The 21,079-nt window shown below is 43.3% G+C and overlaps 1 protein-coding gene across 22 annotated transcripts in view; it reads left to right on the top strand.

Annotated features, from left to right (window-relative positions):
• BOC (BOC cell adhesion associated, oncogene regulated) overlaps positions 1 to 21,079 on the top strand; it is a 76,227-nt gene that overhangs the window by 16,783 nt on the left and 38,365 nt on the right. For 4 of the 22 annotated variants that reach the window (XM_077993929.1, XM_077993924.1, XM_077993931.1 and 1 more), the window contains exon 3: positions 4,848 to 4,907. The exons of the other annotated variants lie outside the window; for them this stretch is intronic. The gene's annotated coding sequence lies outside the window, so the exon portion shown is untranslated. The remainder of the gene's footprint in view (positions 1 to 4,847; positions 4,908 to 21,079) is intronic. 22 annotated transcript variants of the gene reach the window in all.

Below are 21,079 nucleotides of genomic sequence, written 5' to 3'. Positions count from 1 at the left end.
GTTGGATTAGGAATATTGGGCTCCTGATTTTGCTGAGAAGGAGGAAGTCAGCAAGGAGGAACAGGAGAGACTGGGGCAGAACTGCTCCCTGTGCCCGGCCCCCAGATTCAGTCATTCATAGGCCCTGGGTGAGGTGGGTCAGGATTATGAGAACGAAGACTCCATCTCCAGACCGTTTTTCTGGGTGGCCACAAGCAGCCTGCAAGCCGCCTGCACCACCAGGCCCCACATGCCATTCCAAGGACTGTTTTATTCATTTTAAAGTTGGCAGGAGAGAGCAGGCAAGGAATGGGGCTGTTCCAAGTGTTGGGGGATTGGGATCCACTTCCTGGCTCTGGAGCGCACTGCAGTCCGGCTGCTCGGAGCTCCTCTGGGGCAGGGCTGGGTGGGGTATGCAGTTAAAGGGTATGAAATGGGGTGTTGCAGGGACAGGAGGGAAGACACTTCAAACACTTCCCCTCTGATCTGATCCCAGGGTGTAGCAGAGACCTCAGGCAGGGTGCCTCCAAGGCCCTAACTTTCAGCAGGCAACCTGCCCCTCCCATCCCTGCCTGGTCTTTTTCAGTTTAAACTTCAGGCCTGCTCCTCCCCTCCCATACATGCATGATGTGTGTGTGTGTGTGTGTTTTAATTTTTATTCTTGGCAGAAGTTAAGAGACAAGATGGATTTGGAAGGAGATTAAACTAGTCTGGGTATATGTTGGGCAGCAGGCAGCTTCATTCCTGGACTGGGAGGGCCGGGAAGGAGTGAGGCTGCAGCTCTGAGGTGGGGGTGGAGGGTTGTCTCCTCCCCAAGTAGGGACCAAACTGATAATCGACTCCTTCGGGAAGGCCAGGAGCTCGAAGCTCAGCTGTTAACCCTTTGGGTTGTCAAGCAGCTGGTTTCAGTGGAGCCAAAGCCCTCTGGTCTGATCTGGTGTTAAGAGGATGTGGGGACCCTTGGATAGCCAACAGCTGTTCTACTTCTCAGTGGTCTGTGAGCCCCTGGAAGCTGCTGGCTTTGTTAAAGCAGTCATTGGTGGCTTCTCAGGCTTTGATGTCCAAACGCTTCAATTTGCACATGCTTGGAAAACATTCCTCCTCTGCTAGCATCTACCTTGGGGCCATCCTATCCCTGCCCCCAGAAGCAACTGTTCCTGGCCCCAGTCAGCAGCAGCCAGTATGGCTTAGAGACCTGTTTGTCATCTTTGCCACTGTAGAGGCTGCCTTGGCCCCCAAAGTAGATGTTCTTTGCAATGGCGGCCTCCTATTCCATGTTTATTTCTGTGCAAAGAAGAGAAAACGAAGAACCTGAAAATCCCTAAAAATATCTGGAGAAATCTGAGAGAAGCTGTTCGGGAAAAATGTTTTCTTCCTTTAAATGTGTTAAGGTATTTAATTTGTGAGAGAAAAAAATATTTATTTTAGCTTTAAAAATTATAAGAATTTCTTTAAAATGATACAGTAAGGAACATCTTTATGCAAAGTTTTCAATTTCAACCACCAGATCCAGTGCAGAACATTTCTGGCAGATATTCCGTACCAAAATGACCCCACAATCCACGGCAGAGACACCTGCACTGGGACTCTCAACCCTGGCTGCACATTACAATTTCCAGGAAGGAGTGGTGAAAATATTGATGTCAAGCCCCCTTCCCACAGAGATTCTAACTTCATTTGCTTGAGGTGCTGCCCAGGCATTGCTGTATCTTGAAATGTTCCCAGATGATTCTCCTGTGCAGTCAGAATTGGGACCTTCACATCTAATTTATCAGAGAACAGAAGAAGATGAGAGAGCCTAGGTTAAGAAATGGGAAGGATCTTCTTGTCTTTCCATACATAGTGGTGCACATAACTTGGATCCTAGATTCAAAGCGCCGCTACCAATCTTTGGGCTGTATTTCGATACTCAGACACTCAGGACTGACTCTGTAGGTATGGAGAACTTTCAGGAGTGCAGGTACAAATACATCTTCAGGAGTACGGATGCAGAGTACATTGTGAGAATCTGCCAGACTAATCCATCCTGAAACATGGTGGCTAGTGCATGACTCCAACTCAGACTTACTTTGTTGTTGTTGTTTTTTTCTGTCTTAATTCCTTTGTTGAAAACAGTTTTGTTGTATAACTGCTTTAAGCTGCCAAGGACACCAAGACCAGCACGCAGGGGAAGCACACAGTCTAGGCTTTGAATCCTTTACTTAAGCAAGTTCTTTAATCTCTCTGAGTCTCACTTGCTGCGTCTGTGTAATGGGATGAGAATACTACCTACCTCATATAGTTGTTTAGTAGTTAGACAAAATCAGTCATATGTATTAGCTCATTATCTTGCACATATTAATTCAAGTGGTCAAATAATTTTATTTAAGATTGATAGTTTCTTTTTGTTCTAAATATATGCCTCAATCCCATATTGCAACAACATCTAGTGTAGTACATTCAATAAATCTTAATGATTTTTAACTTGCATTTACAAATCAGTAGGAAATTAGTAATTTAGCAGGAAAAAAGGCAATCTTTAAATGTTAACTTGCTCAACATGACTATTTCAGCAAACTGAATGTCAGATGGCATATTTTATATAACTTACTAAACAAAGCAATTTCAGATCTGTAAATCTTGTTAACAAAATACTAAATGTATTTCCTTTTTTTTCCCCAAAAATACTTATCCACATTGTGTGAATGCAACAGAATCCTGGAATTAGGGGAAGTGTTCTTTATAAGCTGGGGGAATTGATTGCTGGAGATTAGACACAGCAAATTCCTTAAATGTGATAATGGGGCAAGGAACAACATTTTATGGTTGAAGGGGTGGTTGGGAAATGAGGCCTATGGGAAGATGGGAAGATAAAATATCAGTGATGACATGAGAATATTTGGAGATAGCTTTCTTCAAACTTGTCTTTTTAATTACAAAAGCGATGCTACATACCTTGTTTGAATATTTCCAAGGCATTTAAAGCAAAAAGGGCAAATCCCCTGATCTTCAGAGATAACTGATACTAAAATTTAAGTGTCTCCCGACATTTTCGTATGACAACCCAAATAACTACACACCACATATTCATATGTAACTTTTTTAAATTATAAAAATGGGATCATGATGGTTTGCAGATTGCTTTAGGACATTCTCCAGGAACCTCTTAGGCCGGTATTTCTCAACGAGTATTTGGTGAAGGTCTCATCACTAATGGTACTCTGAGAAAAAAGGATAGTTTTGTCCATTGAGTCCAGGTTTGTGGTCAAGTGAGTCCAAGCCTGTGGGTACAGACTTTAGTGCATACCCTCTCCCCTTCTTGGTGATCCATGATGCATAATAGCATACTAAAGGCTCTGAAAAGGCCTGCAGTAAAGAAATCTGATTAGCTTTTCTTAACATAGCATTTTCCTAAATTATTTTTGGTAGCATATTTTAATATCCGGTAGGTTTTTAGAATATTCCTCACTAATCTCCTTTCTACCACTACACCCCTACTCCTCTGCCACTGTAACCTCCTTGTGAGATAGGCAGGAAAACAGCTCATCTGTTCATTTAATCGACAGATACTTATTGCACTCCTACTATGTGCCAAGCATTGTGATTGATGCTGGGGATATGTGAATGAACAAGATAGAAGGCTCTCTGCCCTCATGGACTCTCACTGTTTGCCTGCAGCATAGTGATGGTATTAGTCACATCCATCATTAGTCATGATGGATGGCTGTGCTGTGTGCACCTGGGAATGGCGAACCTCAGCAGGGGGACCCTCTTTGCACCTGGTGGAGCCTAGGAGCAGGAGGCTAGAATTATCTCCACCGCTCTGCTCCTTCCCTTCTTCATGCCTCTCCAATTCCCCACACTTTGCTCCTGCTGTAAACAGTGGTGCCTGATCCAGCTGGCAAGGCTCCATGTGTTTGTTTTCTCTGCATGTGCCAGCCTTGCACCGAGGCCACTGAGCTTCCCAAGTTGGGGAGAGCTGGCAGGGGTTGGGGCTGGGGGCTTCCAGCAGAAGGCAGGGACTGATTGACAGACGAACTGGAACATGCTTCAGATTTCCAAATTGATACTTATTTACGTTTTAGTTGATTTAAAAGAGCTTTGTAGGCTGGGCGCGGTGGCTCAAGCCTGTAATCCCAGCACTTTGGGAGGCCGAGGCGGGTGGATCACGAGGTCAGGAGATCGAGACTATCCTGGCTAACATGGTGAAACCCCGTCTCTACTAAAAATACAAAAAACTAGCCGGGCGTGGTGGCGGGCGCCTGTAGTCTCAGCTACTTGGGAGGCTGAGGCGGGAGAATGGCGTGAACCCGGGAGGCGGAGCTTGCAGTGAGCCGAGATCACGCCACTGCACTCCAGCCTGGGAGACACAGCGAGACTCCGTCTCAAAAAAAAAAAAAAAAAAAAAGAGCTTTGTAATTGAGAAGGGAAGTATTGGGGATGAAGTTGGGGACTGAATGTGTATATTTGGGGGTCAGGGAGGTGGCAAAGAAAGTGGGTTTGTGTGAGGTCAGATGGGAAAGAAAGTAAACTGTCATGACTCTAAAGCATACTTAGCAGCTAGAGCTGGAGCTGCTTGCTGTGTGTGTGTGTGCACGTGTGGGGGTGTGTGTGTGTGTGTGTGTGTGCCTGCCTTAGAGGTCCAAGGCAGGATGCTGGGCCACCCTGTGTGGAGGTATCCAGCCCCTGAGATATTGCCTCTTCTTAAACCTTATTTGTTGAAATACTGGGGATGAATCTGCAGTAAGCATTAGACTAATGAAAGTATTCCTAAAAGTAACCCTAAAAGGAGTTATTCAGATTTAGTAAGTTGCTGTCACTTACGGGATGCCTACTAAGTGCCAGTCATTGTTATAGATGTTTACTAATGTGCTCTGTTTTTCCTTCAGCATCCCTGTGCGAGTTGATTTTGTTGTCCTATGCCAAACTGGTTCATTTTAAAGTTCGAGGTAAGGGTTTCTTGCTTGCATAAAAGTCTGGGAGGGATATTGTCCATGTCGCAGCACAGCCAGATGCGAACTGAAGAGTGGTAGCTTCTCATCTCCCATCTTGGCACTGACTTCAGCAGTTCAGCTATTTTACCCCAAGGCTTAGCTTTCTATTTGAATGCGTCAGATTTCCTGCAAGCATGCATGAGCATGTTAAGGGTTGGTGTGTGGGTGGGTGTGTGTGTGTGTCAGGGGTTGGGACTGGTTTTGCCTGGCATCTGTTTGAGTCAGCCCTAGAGAAAGACAGGCCAAGATGCAGCAGCCTGATCCTCATTCAGTCCGGGTCACAGCACCTGAGACCTATTTTGAGTCATGTGGAGGGTATAAATATGGGCCTAGGGCCATTGGTTGCTTAATCATCACAAGGAAGGGACATAGAGAATGACTGCAAGTGACAGCTTAATTGGAATTGGTGGTAATTATGTTGCCTAACTAACAGAGGAAATCAAAATGAGTGTTTTTAACCTCCAAACCTCCCTAAATGCCCAGCTTCTCATACCAAGAAAACAGCTCCTCACTAGTCTATGTGACTACAGTGCTCTCTTTTCTCCACCATGACCTTTCACCTTGGCACCTCAGGTGAATTCATTGCTATTCCTGACCCTTGGTCTAACAGTCAGTTGAACCCTAAATGCTTAACAGTGTGCCGGCTTCTGGGGGCATGAAGAGCTGGGGGCCTCACCATTGCCTAGTGGGCTACCTAACATAGAGTGGGTACTTGAGACCTGCCCATCGAATGGAATTAAGCTTTCTCAGGCACCTGCTTCTCTTTACATTCTTCTTCTCCACATTCAGCCCACCCCCACCCACCCTATGTTTGGACGGTCTTATGTCCTACCTGCCTTCTCCACTAATTAAGAACCACGGTGGGCTCCCAAACCAAATCCCTAAGGGAGATAGGAACGGGAATATCAGACACTCACATATCACCTTCCCCTGCTCAAGCTCCACTTTGCAGCCAGAGTCCCACCTGGGATTCATCAGATCCAAACTCCATGGACCAGTTAGGCCTGGAAAAGGCCTTGGAGGTAGGAGGTCTTTACAGCTTAGCAAACATTCATTGAGTACCTGCTGTATGTTGAAGAGGGAGACTTATAAACAAGTAAGTTACACTGCAAGGTGAAAATGACAGTGTAGATGATAAAGCTGAAGCTTAAGCGATGCTGACACATAGACTTCTGTTAGCTCTAGGGCTTTTTCCTGCCTTAACTGACAGAATTTGACAAATCTTCTAGGACTATGTGAGGAATGAATATAGATGATCAAAAGGGGAATTCTTTTAAGACTTGTGTTGAGAAGCTACATTGGAGAACTGACCTTCCCATGTACTGAGGAGGGCCTGAGTGCGTGTGTGTGTGTGTGTGCGCGCGCGTACGTGTGTAGGAACCTGTGTACATTTCTTTTTATCATTCTCCTGATGCCTTCGTTAGTGTTTCTGGCTCCCTGCCTGTTCTTAGTAAAATCCGCAGTTTATCTTGTAGCTTAACGTTTCTTGAGGCCATGCTACATTTCAATTTTGGTATAATAGAAAGATGTTGTCAAAGCGGATGGGGACTAGGTCCTAAGCTCATTGAAGACTGGAGGTCGTGCCTTGTTTTCCTCTACATCCGTTTTGTACAGCGTGTGGCACCTAGAGGATGCTCAGTGTCAGCACTGAATTGTGCCCGGTGCCCACCCCAGGGACCTGTGCCTCTCATCAGGAATGGCTGTGGGATTGCCAGCTGTTCTATATGCTCCTCTCAGCATGAGCACTAGACAGAGTGCCTTGTTTTCACTCCACTCGGGAGCCATACCCTGTTGCCTTTTTGGATGATTTGGGGGAAATTCCTTTTCTGTGGTTCCGTATGTGTTGCAGGCTGAGGGTTGGCTTGCTCGCTGGAGTGCTTCCTGGGGTAATACACCGCGTTCTTCTCAGGGCTCCATTGTTTCCCATAGGCACTTTCACATGGAGTCAGTGTTCCAGTCTTCCTCTGAGCCTGTTTATAATAGTAAGGTTTGTGTTCACACACTGGTCGCTAGTCAAATGGGATCGGTTTTCCTTTGTGTAAGACATAGGACTTGAAGCTCTTAAGATCTGCTTTAAGTGCCGTTCAGGTCCTGAGACTGTTTGTTTACATGCCTTTTTGGTACTGTCTACCCAGTCTCTAAGCAATTCCTTTTACATGGGTTGTTTTGTCAACTCTGAGCACCTAAAGGTTGGGAAGTAGATAGGCTCTTATTTGCTTTCCAGCCACTATATTAGCATCTTAGTTCATTTTACATGACTTGTGTGGGTATAGCCGTGGTCATGTGTTGTAATTAGAAACAAGGAGGGAGAAAAAGAACAGGTGGTTTTGTTGTGGCTTTGTGCACTCACTGAATGAGGTCAGAGGTGAGCTCCTCTCTGGGGCTGGGAGTGGGAGTCCAGGAGGGATTATAGGGATATGTTTTCCTTTATATAAACACTTCTCCACAGCGTCTTGTCCCAGTTGACCTACTGTCTGATGAGGATATTTTCCTTTGTCCCTCTGAACAAGTAGAGACACTGTGAAGAAATTATGATTATTATTGTCATTATCATCAAGAGTGCAGAGAGGGCATAAGTGGGGAAGGGTGAAGAGGTTATTAGCTTAAGTGATATTAAATGCTGACTAGTGTTGGGTAGAGATGGAGACATTAGGAACTACATCTTGCCACAAACTTGGGAACACTTGAGCATTCTCCATGGATCCCTATTCTACAGACCTATTTCAAGGGTCTGCAAAACATTGTATAGAATGTATTTTTAAAACAACAAAGAATATTTCTTGAACTTCTGATGCATGTGTATAGGGTAGAAAAATCAGCCCATTGCTTAATTTTATATAAGAAAGAGCAAAGAGATGATATCATGTGTGTCTAGAGTTGTTAAAGTATATTATGTCTGGCAAGGATGTGGAGAAAAGGGAATACTTACATACTGTTGTTGGAAGTGTAACTTAGTACAGCCCCTATGGAAAACAGTATGGCGATTTCTCAAAGAACTGAAAATAGAAGTATCATATCCAGCAAGCCCACTATTTAGTATCTACCCAAAGGAAAGGAAATCATTCCATAAAAAAGATACCTGTACTTCTGTGTTTATAGCAGCAGTATATCACAATAGCAAAGATATGAAATCAACACAAATGTCTATCAACATATGATTGGACAAAGAAAATGTGGTATACATATATACACCCATGGAATACCGCTCAGTCATAAAAAAGAATGAAATCATGTCTTTTGCAGCAACACAGGTGGAACTGGAGGTCTTTCTCTTAAGTGAAGTAACTCAGAAACAAAAAGCCAAATACCACATGTTCTCACTTGTAAATGGGAGCTAAATAACGTGTACACATAGACATAAAGTATGGAATGATAGACATTGGACACTTGGAAGGGTGGGAGGGTGGGAAGAGGGGGAGGGATGAGAAATTACCTAATGGGTACAATGTACACTGCTGGGTGATGGTTACACTAACAATATATCCATGTAACAACACTTCGCTTTGTTATCCATGTAACAAAACTGCACTTATACCCCCTAAATCTACAAAATTTTTTTAAAATTTTTAAATAAAAGGTGAGCAATGAACTTTTTTTTGAAAAACTGGAGCATGTCTTTAGGTCTTAAAGGATGTTGATCTGTAAGCCAAAAAGGTGGCATTGCCACTGCATTAAATCAGGCATCCAGTGAATGGCTTTTGGAAGAAAAGTTTCATGACCCCTGACTCCCGAATTACTGCATGATTGGTATATGCCAGGTTGCTTTTGCACATTATCTTATTAACTTTTTAAAATAGCTCATCAAAATATTACCATTCTTATTTTCACAAAGTATAAACTGAGGCTCAAAGATACTAAGTTACTCACTCAAGGTGATCTTCTGTGAAGGGTACAAAAGCCTCAGAAGCCAAGGCTTATGGTTCTTCAGTACCTCATCCTTGAGCTCCAGTGCTGTCACTTAGTAGACAAGCTTTGTCTGTAATAAAATTTGAGATGAGACCTAAAGCCCTTATGTGATAGAACATCAGGAAGGGTTTTGATAACATATCAAAATGGGGCCAGTGACACTCTCTGGGTGGTAAAGATGAAAAGTGTTGATGGATATGAAGCAGCCAGCCGTGGGCTCAGCACATCATAGGAGCTGGGTAAAATTAGGTGCCTTTCCACATCTCCGCTCTCATCCCCCCTGCCCTTCTCATGCTCTTTTCTTCATCTTCTTAGGCCTGAACCTGTCCTCTTTCTCACTCCATAACTTTCTTATTTCTCCCTTTGCCATTCCTCTTTGCCTGCCTCCTTCTACCCAGCCTCCAACTCAGGGCCATGGTGATGGTGGCACAGGCATGGTCTCATCCTAGATTAGATTCTCCTGCAGCCCGGTGGCTATAGGAAGACTGAAGGCACAAGCTTAGTTTGGTGTTCATCTTGGAAGATGAGATGAGAAGGAAAACGAAAGAAGCTTCTGGAATGGAACCTCAAGGCACAGGAGCATCTGCAGGGGCACAGCTTTCTGTCCTTAAAGCGCTTAGAACCTCATTGACATTCAGCTCTCCTCCAGGATTGCCCACACTGACGTGGGGACCTTTTGGTTTTGAAAAATAAAGGTCACATTTACAGTCCTTTCCCCCCAGGTTCCACCATTAATAACAGTGTGTCTCTCTGTGTGTGCCATACATGTCCTTGGTCAGGCTAATGTTCTTTCTCAATCCTAGATTTCTAATTTGACCAAACCCTTCAATCCAGCAAACATTGAAACAGCACCTACAATGTGCCAAGGCTTTTCTAGGTGCTAGGGTTACCAAGATAAATTTGACACTCCTTTGCCTGCAATGAGTTTATAGTCTGGGGTCAGAAGAAAGAGATAAGAGGTATATGACAGACAGATGCATGATCAATGAAATCTCTGTAGAAATGTTATATGAGGTGTGTGAGATGCTACAGGAACCGGAATGAGGAACAGCCACAGAACGCTTCATAAGAGGTGACATTTGAGGTAAGATTTAAAGATAATTAGGAGTTCCATGCGTGGAATGAAGGGAGAAGGGAAAGGTGGTTCCGGTAGAAGGAACAGAGTATGAAAATGCGGCCTCCACAGATTTTAGGGCTTACGGGAGGCAGACACAGGAAAGGTTGATTGGAACCCAGTTATAAAAAGCCTGGAGGGCTTTGCATTGGAATTTGAGCTTTATTTAATCGTAGTCAGATGGGGAGCAATCAAAGATGTATCTGTTCACTTATTCTCTTTTTTTTTAAACTGAACTCCAAATAGGAAAAAAAAAATCATAATTCTTCCAAATTTTTAACTCAGCTGCTTTTTAGAATGTTTCAGGCCTCACCCAGATGCTCACTTGCTTTTTATGAAATGGGATCTATATTACTTTTCTCATCTTTTAAACATTTATTTTCATGTTGCTACTTGAGCTTTATAATTATCATTTTAATAGCTACATAATAGTCCATCAGTTATTATGCCATAATTTACAGAAAGCAGCATGGTAGAGTGAAAAGAACCAAGGGTTTTAGGATCAGGCAGACCTGGTTCAAATCCTCACCCTGAGATTTACCATCAATGTGATCTTGGCCAAGATTTTAATCACTCTGAACTTCAGTTTCCTAATCTATAAAATGGGTTGACCATACACACACCTTGCAGGGCTACTGTGAGAATATAAAATTCGATAAATTATGACTATGGCCTATAGGAAGTGCTTGCTCAAGGAATAGTAGCTTCCCAGTTATCTTTTACTGTTTGGTTGAGCTTAATATTTTAGAAAGAAGGTAGATGGCAATGCAGAGGCTGATTAGATGGAGAGAAGAGAGTGCCTGAGAGCTAGTTTGAGGGCTCTAGACCAGTGCTGTTCAATAAATTAGGCACTCGCCCATGTGGCTGTTGAGCACCTGAAATGTGGCTAGTCTAAATTGAATGTGCAGTAAATACAAAATATACACTAGATTTGGAAGACAGCATAAAACAAAGTGTAAAACATCTCAATTTGTATCTTGATTACATGTTGAAATTATAATATTTTGGATATATCATGTTAAAAGACATTAAAATATCTTCATCTGTTTTTTTTATGGGTACTAGAAAATTTAAAATTACATAGGGGGCTGGAATTATATTTCTGTTGGACAACACTGCTCATGGCAGAGGTAGAGTCCATACAACTGATCAGATACTGGGGCGGAGAACCAGGGAGAAGCAGGAGACAAGATGACTCCAAGGTTGGGCAGCCAAGTAGGCAGCAAATCTTTTCATGGCTTCAGGGAGGATAGGAGAGTAGATGAGTTTATGTCTGTAGAAGCGGTTTATTAATGGCTGTCCTCTGAGCAGTGACGTAAAAGGCAAGGATTTGGTTTAGACTAGAGTAACTGTCCCTGCTTTCCTTATGAGTTGGCCATTCAGGCTCCTTCCATGTCACATACTGTACACGCTTTCATTCCTGCACAGACTTGTTAGGGACACTTTTTCCCACCCCTGTATGCTCACAGCCCACATGGTGGCCTTGTCACCAGGTTCAGAGCATACTTGGTGCCCAGAGGCTTCTGAAGTGAAAGATTACTGACCCATGTGCTCTTTGCAGGGAAGGTTGGGAAGAGCTTGGCTGCTCCGTCGTGCCCCCAGAGTGCTCCAAGACTGGCTGTCAGAGAGCTCCAGATATCTCTGCTTGTCCTTTTGTGGAGCTCTCCTCTGTAACCCATGAAATATGCTGAGTCACAGTAACCCAGAGTCGGACTGTATAGAAAAAAGAAATTGCAGGGAAGGCTTCCACAGGGAGGCTAACTGTTCGCAAAGTCCCGTTAGACCCAGCTCAGTTGTGTGTCTCCACCTACTCTGGCTCTTCTAAGATTCCAGGAGTCATCAGGGAGTTCATACCGAGGACCAAGGAGCTGAGGCCGGCTTCTGGATAGCATTTCAGATAACCACATGATACTTAGGTTTGAGAGCCGGGAATTGAAATTGTACCTGGCCTCTGAAATAGCCAGTGTACCATTCCCTGCAGGATTGTTGGGATGTAGGGCCTTGGGTTGAGCTAGGAAACTAGAGATTGATGATGCATCTCAGCAGTGGATAAGAACAGGGGATGTGGAATATATCAAGCTTGGAAGACAAAAAACAACAACAAGCACAGTGTCTGCCTTGGTTTTAGCAGTTTCAGCTGACTTAGCCTACCTGGCTTTGGTACTGGAGGAGGGGATAACAAAGGATACCTGTGAGATACTTGTACCACTCTGGCAGGGTTATTGCTGCATCTACAGTAGGAGCCTTTTGCTTCTCCTAAAGCCATTTTCATCTCCCCTAGCCCTGACTGTGGTTGTCAGGTAGCGTTGCAAGTTGTTTGTCACCAGTAGTAAAACTCTAGGAGCACGTATTCATTCAGGAACCATTTATTGAGCTCCTTCTGTGTGTTAGAAATACCACAGGATTAAAGTTTCAACTATGGGGAAATACGTGAAAGTTCTTTTAATTTTCCTTTTTTTCTATCCTGATTTAAATTTGTGATTTTTTACAATCACAGAACAAACAGCTTTAGGTTTTACAACTTATGAAAACTATCCTTTGAGGAATTCTATCATATCTTGGTTATGAATTTTATTTTTGCTGCAAAGATGGGAGAAATTTACTGTTTCCTTCCTACATTCCCTGCTCCTCTCTCCCTTTTGAGCACTGGTGGGGAAGATGCCCTTAGACCTCAGGTATTCCCAAGCCTGACTTCCAGCAGATATACTTGTGGCAAGGCCCAGCCTACTGGACAGCCCACTCCTGTAATGCAGAGAGGCCTCTTAGGCCCTTAGCTTGGCTGTGGCAGACCACAACTGTCACCTCCTCCTCAGTCAGAGCCAGACGAACCAGAGGAGGAAATGGGCCAAACTTGGCAGGCTGGTGCATCCTCTGCCCCTACAGGGGTTTATTTCTAAAGTGGTTTCATTCTAGCACCACATCTGTGACTTCTAAAGGCCACTGGAGAGCTGAGAATTGGCCACAGGCCAGGAACGTAGGTGTCACTGGCCTTAATGACCTTGTGTTGACTGGGATTGAGATAGGGCTGGGGTGAGATTCAGGAGAGAGAATGTCAGAAATACCTAGGCATAGGTGGCTAAGTAAATATGAAGGTTTCTGTCCCCGAAGGCCTTGATGGGTGGGTGCTTTTCCAGAGACCACACTAACCCAGCCATACTCCCTTACACGTGTGCACAGACTCAAACCTGCACACACTACACCAAGTGTTCCTGGCCCTGTGTGGATGCTGCACCCTCTCCCCCTCTGTTCTCCCAGGAACTCCTACTTCTCACTTCTCCCCACCCCCACACCACCACCATGGTAGTCCTCACACCTAACCCCAAAGTCCAGCCTTTCCACCAGCCCCAGCCTCTCTAGATTAGAGCTCTCTGGGGACCAGGACCTTTTGAAAGGAAGAAAGAAAGAAAAAAAAAAGGAGGAAAAACAGAAAGAAAGTGGGAAACAGAAGAATGAAACCGGGAAGGGGCAGTGGTGCCTTGAGCTATCTCACTGCATTACAATGAATATGGACTCTATTAAGCTCCGTTCTGCCTGTTAGTGTTTCCCGGGGCAACACAGCCCCCATATGGCAAGCATGCAGCAGATTAGGGTAGGCCCCAGGGCCGCATTGAAGGCCAGTGGCTTGACTGGCAGTTGAACCCCCTCCCCACCTCCCCCTACTCCTCACACTTGACACTGCTTGTGTTTATCTAAAGCAAGGAGGGGGTGCCATTTGAAAGGTTTTTGTCCTGGCTCAGAGAAGAGAGAGGAGGAGGCTGGAGGCAGGGTGGACAGAGGGAGGTTGAGGGAGGAAGAAGGGTGGAGGTGGGGTAGAAAGGGGAGAGGCGAGAAGGGAAGGCTTCATAAATATTCAAGAGGAGCTCTGAATGAAGAGAGAGAAATAAAGCAGATGGAATTCGTGTTAAAGAACAGCACAATCACCCTGTTTTGAGCCCTCCAAAAACAAAACAAAAAAAAAGAGAACGGCCTTCTAGGAGTGTAGGAGCTGCGTTTATCCAATTAGCAGGGTTGTCAAATTGAATTTATATGGAACAGAGGTGGGGAATTGAGCCCGGAGTGTAGAAGAAAGGAAGTGGTTTTCCTTTTCTTTCAGTTTTCCAGTTTAGCAATAAAGCCCCTCACGCCATGGGTAGATTTGTAGATTTTTTTAAAAAAATATCTTAAATGAGGTCATTTTGGGGAAGGGGTATGAGTGACAAAACTCCCCAGTAACTTTTTCCTCCAGTGCTGGAGCTGGGAGAGGATTAGATGTGTTTTACCAAAAGCTCAATGGGCAAATCAAGAGATAAGACCCCTTCTCCTTGACTGAGATGGCAGAGGTGGCTTCTCTCTGTGGGGGGCTCCTCCCCAAGGAAAGATGCTGTATCCTGGCTCCTTTGCTTTCTGCTTGCCTTGATGGTGAGTGGAAATAGGCTCTGTTTGTTAGCACCTTGTTATAAATTCTGGGTTCAGGGAGAGGAACCCAGGTTTTGCTAAACTCCCCAAAATGCCACTTTGATTATATATTCCCATGCTCACAAACCATCATTAACTCCTCTCCTTCTGTGGTATTTTAAACTCTTTTCTCTGGTCTTCCACAGTAAGACCCAATCTCAGCGTCCTACCTTGTCTCTTTTCATTCTTCTGGGTAAGTCTCCAAAGTGGGGTGCAAGTGCCAAGGGGAAAAAATATAAGCAATTCTGTTGGAGCACTGTAAGATAATAGTAGAGATTCCTTTAATGTTTTTTCTACCTAAAAAAGGAATAGGAAAGAAATTCAGCTTTGCTAATATTTAATATAGGGGTTGGCAGTGGCGCATTCGGTCTGTACATTAGGCTGTCATGTGTCACAACAGTGTCCCAGGCATCTCCATGGGTAAACGGCTTGACAGTGTGGAGGCCTCACTCGTCCATTCACTCCCCCAGTTTTCCTGTTCTCCCTTAAGTGGATTTACAGATTATATTATTTAGTTTAACTAAATTAACTCTCACAAAAGGACAAGTGGCTTAAAGAGATTGCTACAAAGAAACTGGGTTGAAGAGAAGGCTGATAATCCAAGCACATGCAAACAGGAAGAAAACAGCAGAGCTGACCCTTTTCAAGACACAGGAGGGAGTAAAAACAATGATAATGGAATCACTTCTGATGAGAAGTCAACAAAATAATTAACAGTCAAGCAGACTATTTGAAAGAGATTACACCCATATCATTAGCGATGATACTAATCCTAAATAGGCGTTCTGCCTTAAGGTATTAGCTAATCATATTTTAAGACAGTCATGGTTAGGGAGTTATTAAAATATGGTTTCATTTTTACCTACTCTTTTTAACATTTTAGTTCTGCAGTACATGTATTTATAAGTAAAGAAGTATGCACATATTAGGGATGTTTGCCCAGAACATTTCACTCAGGTGGTCGTAGAATTAGGGAAGTTTGGAGACCACTGTTACAGATAAAGCCAACTGCTTGGCACACCACCCTCACCACCCTGCAAACACAAGACTAGCTTTCCCACCAGGTCAGTATCACCTTCCTGCTGTGCCCTCATCCCCCTTGCTTGTATATACCTCAAGAGGCCCAGTTTCAAATCCTATTTCCAGAACACCTTCCCTTAAGATCTGAACTGAAAACTCTCTTCTGCCTCTGCTCTCATTTGCCACTTCACATTGGTGACTAAATTGATCAGTGAACGTATTAAAGAATGCTAAAGCTGTTACAGGAGAATAATCACAAAATGTCAGTGGTTATGTGCAACAAGGGTTTATTTCTTCTCATGTCACATCTTGAGCTAATTGCTTGGATCTTATAGCTAGCTGTGCTTTCTGAACCATGTGACATATGGTCACCAGACTGGCGAGGCAAAGATGGAAGCAGCTGTCAATCTCTTAACCGCCATGGCCCAGTAGTGACATGTGAAGTTCACTTACACATGTTCATTGGCCAGCGCTAGTCACATGGCCCTAAGCTCACTGCAGAGGAGGCTAGGAAATAAAGAGGAGCTTGTGGATATTTGCTGGGTGCTAGTGGATTTATGTCCCAAATATTGCTTTAAGCGCCTAAGGACTGAATCCATTTTCTAGTACTCACAGTACCTTGCATATTGTGTTGTATGTGGTAGAGTATAGCAATATTTTTTCTTCCCAATAATATTAATAATTAAAAGTCAAGGCACACATCGTTTGTTCATGGAAGACTCATTCACAAAATTTGGATGAGGAATAAGGTAAAATATAGTTAGAGGCTGGCTAGAGCATGACTCATACTTAAAAACATAAAACCATTGTTTTTTTCTCCCCTATTTGACATCAGAGTGTTCTAGACATTAGTCTGGAACTGTGCTGTCTAATGGGGCAACCACTAGCTCTATATGGCTATTTAAATTAAATTTAAAGAGAATTAAAACTTCAGTGTCTTCGTCACATTAGCCACATTTTGAGAATTTAGTAGCCCTGAGTGGCTAGTAGTTATCTAATGCTTTAGACAGCACAAATATAGAAAATTTCCATCATTGCAGAAAATTCTACAGAAGGGGCTTGTGCAATGAACAGTAGGAGATTTTTATAGATTAGAATGTAGATGACAAAAGGATAAAAATGATCACACAGAAAGTTACTGTTATAGACAATGATCCAGGTGACATTATTCTTATGTATAAGGAAGTAAATTCAGAAACATTCTAAAATTGGCTTTGAAACCGTTTCTAGCCAGTTGGTTAATGTGGCTCCAGAAACAATTTGCTAGGAGGTAGTGTTAAGATAGTAAAAGGAGCACTGGACTAGGAGTGAAAAGACCTGACTTGTAGCCCTAAGTCTCCCTTCTGAATTAGCTGGGAGACCTTCTACAAATCACTTAGACTCATTCAGCCTTGACACGTCATTCATAACACCCAAAACACGTTAGGCGTTACTCTGGGATACTTTTTTATTTTCTCTGAGGTCCCTCCGAATTAAAAAAAAAATTTTTTTTAATTAGGTCTATGTGTCAAGTACAACTTTTTAAGTAAAAATGACCTTTGTTTTTTGTATCTATTTAAAGGTATACAACCTGATGTTTTGATAAGCTTTCTTTCTTTTTTTTAAAGACAGAGTCTTGCTCTGTTGCCCAGGCTGGAGTGCAGTGCAATGCCTGTCATAGCTCACTGCAACCTCAAACTCCTGGACTCAAGTGATACTCCTACCTCAGCCTCCTCAGTAAACCTTTCTTTCTTAATTCCTTCTCCTAAGTCTATCTAAACTCACATATTCAGCCCTCTGAAAACTAAATTCATTTATTTCCCCAATATTTGCCTCAATGCCTCTCTTCTGTGCAGGGGTACTACCCTCTTTCTTGAGATAGGGGGCTGCCAACACTTGCACCCCGGACACTTGGCATCACCTTCTAGGAGCAAAGCTTTCCCTTCTTTTAAGACAATTGGGAAAGGTGATTCTTACTCTACAAAATTGGGAGCATGCAAAAAAAAAAAAAAAAAAGTAACTTGGAGCAGGAATTTTTTCTTTTTCATGTAGCTAGTCCCTCTCAACCAATGGAACAAAAGACTTTGTCAGATCGTATTCTTGCCACTAGAAGAATGTTTTTAAGAAAGTCTCTTTGTGCTATCTGCTACATCACACTCTCTCCTATTCAGCTCACCTTTGTTATCGGTCTTGGGACATCCAAAGGGCATGTTTTGTGTTTTAGATCATAGAAGCTTCCCTTTCTGAGACAGCTGCCTTGGCATGGGTGTCCGGGGGATGAGCCGGCGGCTTTTTTGTGGTGTTGTCTCACTCTTGGTCCAGTTAGTCAGCCAGCCCTCTTGGGAGGAAGTGGAGCTGGCCTCCTCCTGATGATGATCGACTCTCAGTTGTTTGTAATTTTCTCAAAAAATAAATACTCTGAGGCTACAGTTTCTCAGGATTGGTCTTAACCCCAGAGTGTGTTTTGTTGTTGTTGTTTTTGGAAAGTTTCAAAAACATCTGTTTGGAAGAGATTATTTCAGTGGAGAACATGTATGTCAGCAGTTAAATGTCTCAGACCCATTTTCTTTCTTTTCTTGTGTGTCCAAATAACCCTTTAAACTGTCAAGTACCTAGACCTCAATGAGGAATCAAATGATTTTGATATTTTTTTTCTTGATTTCTCCCCTTTTTCTCAGAAAATGCCTGAGGAAAATAAGAAGGGATCTAGATATATTTTGCATTGCCAAGAAAAATAATAGGCCTTACTGTTGCCTTCACCCAACTTTGAAATTGTACTTTGTTCATTTCACAATGGGACAACGTTATACTGCAGTTAGGTTCTCCAGCTTAAGCCTTACTTGCCTTTTTTCCCTGAACATTAAAATAAAGTTCTCAGATAACTGAAATTTCTAGAATTATCTTTCTAAACCTAACTCACTAGGTAACTTGGTTCAAAAAGTAACTCACTTTCCCCAGATACTAAATAAAATACATCATACTTCCAGTGACCAAGCCCCCACCCTTCCCCAAACATAGCCATATTTTTTGGTCATAGTTCTGCTTTTACATGAATGAGACCCCACGCATCCTGTTTTGGGGTCCTTAAAATGGTACTTCTTACAACTCTGTTGTGGGGATTAATTGGTTAACTCCATTCTCCCTCTCTGGATACCTGCACCTTCTCACTCCCTCTCACTCCCAATTCTTTTCTCCTTGTTGTTTTTGAAAGCAGGATGGTGGCTGGCAGCAGCAACAGGATCTGTTTCCATTTTGAACCTTATAAATTACCGAGGTGCAGAAGTAACAGGAATTGTTTGGCTGCTGCTCGTTAAGCAGGAGGGGGTCTGGGCTGAATTTCCTCAGTAAAATCTTTGTTGCTTTTACAACCCAAACACCTTTGTAGCCACACAGTACTCAGATAAGAAACAACCCTCCCATTCCTCTTTGTCTGCTTGTCCTCTTTTGCCCTTCATTACTTTATGTTCATTTTCTGTCTCCCTACCGCCCTTCTACCCTCTCTTCCTCCCTCCCTTCCTTCCCTCCTTGGGGCATGGAAGGAACATTTGCTCTCAATTTCCTTAAGGGGCTGGGGAAATTGGGGCATGACTTGAACAAGCTAGTTCCCTAAAATCCCATAACTGGGAACTCATGCAATGATCTATATAAATACCTTATCTCAGTGGGGAAAAACAAATTAGAGAAGTAAAGCAAGTATCTGGAAAATTGAGAGGAAACCAAAAGCTTACTTTTCAGTGTAAATTTTCCCTCTAGAAATCACTGTTAAAATGCCCCACTGTTCTACATCAACTCTGTTTGCTAAACACCCACTGGGTACAGAGCCCTGACAGGGGGAAAAAATGGGAAAAAGGCTACTATTGTGATTAAAAGCACAGAGTTTTGGAATCAGCCCAAACTGGGTTTCAATGCAGGCCTACTGTTATGCGATCCTGGGCAAGTTAACTTCTGGAACTCAATTTTCTCACCTGTAAAATGGGAATATAGTCCTCGCCTTACAGGGTTGATGAGAAGGTTAAAGGAAATACGTTGTATAAGAGCTTAGTGAGTTCCTGGAGTAGTGGCAGGCACCGCCAGCTCTCCACCACCACAGCCCCTCCCATTTGTACTTACATCCTTTGCAGCTTTCATGAATTTTACTTTGCCAATAATATGACCCTTTGATTTACTGGATTGTTTGAAAAAGAGCAAAAGCTCTCTCTCTACACCAACGGGAAATTATCTTAACTTGCTAGGAAATAACTTTTGAAAAACTTGTTTAAAAATGTTCTTTCAAATCCCTTTTAGAAAATGTCTCCTTGTCCTATCCCAGAGTAGTCCTGAAGTCTTGTGAGTCCTCTGATGTCGAAGTCATGGGCAAATGGAGGAAATACGAACCACTGGGAAAGAACTCTTGGAAAACATGCTGAGCATCCACAGAATGCTAGGGGCTGGGGTCCTCCATCTGGTTTGAAAGGGTGCTCATTGAGCAGTGTGGATATGGCCCTCTTCACTCCCTCAGCAGCCAGGCAGAAAGCCAAAGGACTACAGGTCTTGGGGAAGGGAAAGGTTTAGGCTAATCCCAAGCACTTCCCAACACAGAGCAACAGTCCCCTGTGTCAGGCATGTTGGGTGTCTCCCGTTTCTTACAGCAGTCTCTGTGGGCAGCCTGAACTCCAGGACTGGCCAGCACAACACATCTCTCAGTTGAGAAGCTTAACTGCTTCTCCTGAGTTTTAAATGGTGACTGTAAATCTTTGAGAGAGTCTCTGGTTAGGTAGATTGATCTAGAAGAGTTAATGTTTTAAATGTATGTCACACTTCTAGAAATATACTATTAATATTGCCACAGGTGAATGATCCACTGTGCAGATCACTGGAATGTCACCTTCAACATTATCCAAACTCATTTCAATGCCTCCCTGCCTAATAAGGCTGTTGATAACCCATCCTTGTTTGTTAATGTTCTATAAACCCATCAATGAAAAGCACAGAAGCAAAAATCTTGGGTTTGGCTTTAACAGAAGAGAGAGAGAGAGAGAGAGAGAGAGAGAGAGAGAGAGAGTGTGTGTGTGTGTGTGTGTGTGTGTGTTAGAATATACACTTGCCCATGTGATTTTGATAAATCTTGTAAGGACCATAGCTTAAGAAAGACATAAAAAAAACTGTGCCTTCTGGAATAGGAGATGCTACTGTTCTAGGCAGAGAGGGTGGCTGATAGCTGAGGTGTGTTGTCAGATGGCTGGAGGTGCAGTGTGGTCTGAGCCTCAAAGCAGTGTTGTTCTGGGTGGAGATACAACTTGGGTAATCAAGAGTGCAGATTTTGTGGAGACGGAAAAGTTCAAAATTTCTAGCACTAGGAGCAGAGAGAAGTGGGAGCTAGTGAGTGAAGCGAAAACAAGGCTCTGTGCCCTGAGAAAGTGAAGTATCTTGGCTGGCTTATGACTTTGGGCTGTGTTTGTACCTGTGGGAGGAGATGTTACAGACAAGCTGAGTAGAGTAGGGTGATTGCAGGAATAAAAGGGAGTTTACAGGGATATAGGCATAGAGCTGGGGTGAGGAAAATTAGAGCAGGAAATATTTCATGAGTCACTGAGACTCTAGGATTCATTCACTTAGTAGCATTCCCTGCAAGGGCATTCAGTATGCATCACACACACGGCACTGCTGTTCCACAATAGTCAGCACTAACCACATG

This window comes from Macaca mulatta, chromosome 2 (genome assembly GCF_049350105.2).
Source record: "Macaca mulatta isolate MMU2019108-1 chromosome 2, T2T-MMU8v2.0, whole genome shotgun sequence".
Lineage (NCBI taxonomy): Eukaryota > Metazoa > Chordata > Mammalia > Primates > Cercopithecidae > Macaca > Macaca mulatta.
This window is presented reverse-complemented; position numbering and strand designations above follow the sequence as displayed.